This window comes from Heterodontus francisci, chromosome 5, assembly GCF_036365525.1.
Source record: "Heterodontus francisci isolate sHetFra1 chromosome 5, sHetFra1.hap1, whole genome shotgun sequence".
NCBI lineage: Eukaryota > Metazoa > Chordata > Chondrichthyes > Heterodontiformes > Heterodontidae > Heterodontus > Heterodontus francisci.
The window spans coordinates 143,303,928-143,309,927 of record NC_090375.1 but is presented as its reverse complement, the minus strand read 5'-3'; positions in this window follow the sequence as shown (position 1 = coordinate 143,309,927).

The window sequence follows — 6,000 nt, the reverse complement described above, 5'->3', positions numbered from 1 at the left end:
CATACCTTCGTAGTTTCCTTTACTAAGATTCAGGACCCTTGTCTCAGAATCAACTACCTCACTCTCCATCTTGATGAAGAATTCTATCATATCATGGTCGCTCGTCCCCAAGGGGTTTCGCACCACTAGATTGTCAATTATTCCTCTCTCATTACACAATACCCAGTCTAGGATAGCCTGTTCTCTAGTTGGCTCCTCAATGTATTGGTCCAGAAAACCATCGCGTATACACTCCAAGAATTCCTCCTGTATGGTATTGTGACTAATTTGATTTGCCCAATCTATATGCAGATTAAATTCACCCATAATTACAGATGTTCCTTTATCGCATGCATCTCTAATTTCCTGTTTAATGCCATTCCCAACATTATCACTACAGTTTGGGGGTCTATATACAACCCCCACTAATGTTTTTTGCCTCTTAGCGTTTCTCAGCTCGACCCATACAGATTCCACATCGTCAGAGCTAATATCTTTCCTCACTATTGAGTTAATTTCCTCTTTAACCAGCAATGCAACTCCACCGCCTTTTGCTTTTTGTCTGTCCTTCCTAAATACTGAATATCCCTGGATGTTCATTTCCCATCCCTGGTCACCTTGCAGCCATGTCTCCGTAATCCCGACTATATCACACCCGTTTACATCTATTTGCGTGATTAATTCATCCACTTTATTGCGAATGCTCCATGTGTTAAGGCACAAAGCCTTAAGGCTTATCTTTTTAATATTACTTGTCCTCTTCCCAATATTTTTCACTGTGGCCCTGTTTGATCCTGGCCCTTGATTTCGCTGCCTATCACTTTTCTTATTCCCCTTACTGTCTTTTGTTCTTGTCTTTGATCCCCCCTCCTCTGACTCTTTGCAAAGGTTCCCATCCCCCTGCCATTTTAGTTTAAACCCTCCCCAACCACTCTCGCAAATACTCCCCCGAGGACATCAGTGCCGGTCCTGCCCAGGTGTAACCTGTCCAGTTTGAACTGGTCCCACCTCCCCCAGAACCGGTCCCAATGCCCCAGGAATCTAAAATCCTTCCCCTCTCACCATCTCTTCAGCCATGTATTCATCCGATATATCCTGCTATTTCTACTCTGACTTGCACGTGGCACTGGTAGTAATCCTGAGATCACCAACTTTGAGGTCCTACTTTTCAACTTACTTCCTAGCTCCCTATATTCTGCTTTTAGGACCTCATCCTTTCTTTTACCTATGTCATTTGTACCAATGTGTACCACGACCACTGGCTGTTCACCCTCCCCCTTCAGAATGTCCTGTAACCGCTCTGAGACATCCTTGACCCTAGCTCCAGGCAGGCAACCGACCATCCTGGAGTCTCTTTTGCGGCCTCAGAAACGCCTATCTATTCCCCTTACAATAGAATCCCCTATAACTATTGCATTCCCACACTTTTTACTCCTCCCCTGTGCAGCAGAGCCAACCGTGGTGCAACAAGCTGTTGCTGCTTTCCTCTGAGAGGCCATTCCCCCCAACATATCCAAAGCAGTATATCTGTTTTGCAGGGGAATAGCCACAGGAGATTCCTGAACTGCCTGCCTAGTCCTCTTGCTCTGCCTGGTGGTCACCCATTCCCCTCCTGCCTGTGGAGTCTGAGCCTGCGGTGTGACCACCTCTCTCTACGTGCTATCCACGATACTCTCCACCTCGTGGATGCTCCATAGTGTCCCCAGCTGCCGATCCAGCTCCGAAACCTGGGCTTCCAGGAGCTGCAGCACGAGACATTTCCTGCACACATGCTGGTCCCGGGCACTGGAATCGTTCCCGGCTTCCGACATGGAGCACAAGGAGCACACCATGGCTTGGAGCTCTCCTGCTATGACTTAACCTTTTAAATTAAATTAAACCTTCTGGAAGATCTTAATGTCCAATAATATCAGTTACTCTCGGGCCCTTCTTGCCTGGTCCTCATTATTACAGAACTCCCTAAAAAAAAAAACACTACTTACTATATTTAAAATAAACTTTAAACTTTTCTTACCTGAGATACTTACCCAGCTATTTAGAGCTATTCCCTAACTGCAGTGACTCACCAACCAATCACCTTGCAGCTCTCCTGTGACGTCACTGTTGGCTTTTTTTTTCAAAACTCTGGCGCGCTGGCGCTGCACTTTTAAACTCTTTTTGTTTTATTTCCAAAATATACTTTATTCATAAAAATCTGTAAAAAAGTACATTACCAAACCTTTTCAAACAGGAGATCAGTTTCCTTCAATACAATCATGAGTTGCCTCACAACTCTTCCATTTCATTGTCATGCCATATACATTTTTACATTTTACAGGAAGCAAAATTTTCCCGATACAATTCGAGTTGTTTTCCATGGATCCAGCCCCTCAGTTCAGCTTGGTGGGGGGACCTTACACAGTGGTCTTTCCTCATTGAGCCTTTGCTGCGGCTGCCCCAAGCTTTTAAACTCTGCCGGTCTCACTCAGTCTTGTTCCTTCCCGCTGCACTCTTAAACTCTGCAGGTCTCACTCAGTCTTGCTGCTTCCTGCTGCACTTTTAAACTCTGCCGGTCTCACTCAGTCTCGCTCCTTCCTGCTGCCGCTGCACTTTTAAACTCTGCCAGTCTCACTCAGTCTCGCTCCTTCCTGCTGCCGCTGCACTTTTAAACTTTTACATCCCATGCCTTTGTTCCTCATAGTGGCAGCGATTCTCAAACCTGATGCCTCTGCAGCCTTTTAGGGGCTCACCAGAGACCTTTGTGGGGTCACACAGTCAGCAGTTCACCGCTGCATCAGAGACGTCACCAATGCCCTGCACCGGAGGGCCAGTGAGGATGTCCGCTTCAGAATGGACTCTCACAGTCAGGCTCAGAGGGCCATTGGTTCTGGCACCATTGCCGGAGAACCATAGGTTGTAATGTTCGTAGACTGCACTCATGTGGCCATCAGGCCTACTGCCAGGCTACCACCTACAGACGTCACCGTTAAAGGAGCCCTCTCAATCTAGGTGAAGCTGGTATGTGACCACCGCATATGCTTGCAGAAAATGTGTGACTGTTTCTCAGGCAGCTGCCATGACACCTGGGTTTTGCGCCAGTCCCGGCTGCCACCGCTGTTCACTGAACTGGCTCAGATGGAGGGGTGGCTTCTTGGAGATAAGGGATATCCTTTGCAGACATGGCTCCTGACACCAGTGAGAGACTCCACCACTGCTGCAGAGGAGAGATACAACGCCAGCCACTGAGCCACCATTGAGCAGGAGACTGGCATGCTGAAAGAGCACCTCCAATGCCTGTGTGGATAGGGTGATGCCCTGTACTACGGGCCAAAAAGGCCAGCTCCTTTCTTTGCTGCTCTGCACAACTATGCCTGGCATGATGAGATACGTCAATAGGATTCCTCCTCGGACTATGAGGACGCTGAGGATCTACAATATGAAAGACGCATGGAAGGGAGATGGCACCCAGGCTCTGCACGGAGGACTAGCAGTGAGGTAGGGATGTACGGCAGTGGCTTATCAGACAAAGGCTGTCTGCTCCACAGGAACTGGCATGATCTCTGCGAGCCACACATCTCCTTCGCTCACCTGCTGTGCACCAGTCCACATCTGCAGCATCCCTGTGTAAACCATTAGAGGCAGCAGCTGACTGAACCAATGTCCAAGTCACTGCATCCGCGGAGACGCTCATGTGTAATGGTGGCATAGCAATGATATTGCATAAGTTGGCTCTCTGAAGGGCCAATGGTGCAAAGGGATGTGACATTGGCACTAAATGCTGGCACACATCACTCGCACAGAGAAAAGGACACACATATTGCTGAGGAACATTTAGTGAAAGACGTATTTACATTGCTCTGACACCTGTGCATTCCCATTTGTGTCAGTGTGTTCTCTGTTAAACTCTGTAATACCTTTTATAGTCTATTTAAGTCTCACATCCTGGAATGTGCAAATTTAAGATTATTCGCCTAGGTGCAGCATGCCTACAAGAAGGAATGTTACACTTGAGTGGAAGAAGAGGATCGCAACTTCACAGAACACTGGGACACAGCAAGGTAAGCATGTGGCAGCAAAGTGGAAGGTGCTGGGGTAACTCAGCAGGCCAGACAGCATCTGTGGAGAGAGAAGCAGAGTTAACTTTCAGGTCTGTGAACTTGGACAAGTTAACTCTGCTTCTCTCTCCACAGATGCTCCTCGACCTGCTGGATTTCTGCAGCACTTTCTGCTTTGCTGCCAGATTGACAGCAGCCCCACTCTTCAGTAGTCAGGTAAGCATTCTTTGACAGCTGTCAGGAAGCAGGTGCTGGGGCGCTTAAAATAGGGCCCCAGCACCTGCTGCACAACTGTCAAAGGGTTCCTCTCTGTACTGAATGTCCCGCCTCTCCCCACTTAATATCAGGGGGGAGGCTCGGCACAGTGATGCTAATGAGCCCGGGGGCTTTGCAGCGGTCGCTAAATGTGGGCACCGCGTTGAGTTCAAAGGGTGCTGCTGCAGACAGCGGCGACCCAATAAAATTCAGCCCTAGATCTTTGTGGGCAGCTTTCTTCGAGGTCAGTGGTGAGTGCCTGCGCTTCGCCGCTGACCACAAAATCTGGGATAATATCTTGGAGCTTATTCAATTATCTTCTGAGATCAAGCAAGCTTTATCATCCTAGAGGTTTAATGCAGTTAGTCACCTCCCAAAGACTATTGGATAGGGTTCATGATAGGGTAGTTAAACATCGTCTGTAGAGCATGCAGGTTTTGGTAGTGCAAACAGTCTTTTCTCAAATCCATAGTTTATTGTTGTACGTTTGGTTAGACTGCTGCCACCTCAGTATAATTATTTAATATAGCTAGGAGAGATTAGTGAGTCTTCAACGATTTTAACATTAAATCATTTATTACATGTTAACTATATACAGCTTTACATAAGTGGGTATGACTTCTCTGAAGCCTCACTACTTCTCCCTCCAGTCTCTCTCACGTGATCTCTTACATTATCATGGTGGGAGGTATTCCTTACACTGTCTCAAACATTAACCCTTTCAGACCCTTATATCACATCTCCCCCCTCCCCCCCCAAGTGTTTATCCATATATATTTATACATTCATTTTTATATTTTTACGTTTTACCCCATCTCCCCCAAGTCTCTGACATCACAGATTCAATTTGTCAGGAGGCTTCACAATTCTCCCTGGTCATGTTGTTGTCAGATGCGGAAGATCACTAGTCTTTCTCCAATATCTTGTTTCCTGACTTGGAAGACCTTCATTGAGGTTTGTCGTATCCGATGCTTTTTGAATTTCTGGTTCAACATCTGGTTCATCTAAATGTATGACTGATTGATGTCTTTGATGAATAGGAATAAGATTTCTCCTGTTTCTTCTCATAGTACCTTCTGAAGTATCTCTCTGGATGATTACTCCTTCGCTGACTTAGTCTTGTACCCATACCTTTTCTCCTTCAGTCAACTTTGGTAGGTTCCTGGTACAATATTTCCTATTTTAATTGTAAGCTTGTTGCTTTCAGTAAGATTTTTCTCTGTCTTGAACTCTGATAATCCTGGACTTTTAGCACTGGAAGTAATTTTTTGGTAGGATAGGAAGTTGTGTTCTAAGCTTCCTTCCCATCAACAGTTCGGATGGTACTAATCTACATAGCAATAGGGTAGATCTGTAGTTTAGGAATTATTTTTGGAAATGACTCCTGGATTCTTGTTGCTTAACTTCTTCCACTTTTTGTATAAGATGAAGATCAATACAAGCTCTTCTACTTTAGAGAGCGAATTCTTGATTCTGTAGAACATAGTGTTCCCAATATCTGCTTTCCCTTGTTGCTTGCACCTTTCCCTTGACTTTCAGGTCAATCCCTCCTGGGTCATGTAACTGAGTTTCTGTTGGTTGCAGGTAATGCAGTGATAACCACAGTTTGTTGCCTGATAAAACCATTACACTTGCTCCAGTGTCCAGTTTAAAATTGGTGATATGTCCAGTGACATATATATCTGCAGACAAAAATGTCTGATGAGAATCATTGATCTCACCAAGGAAGTTT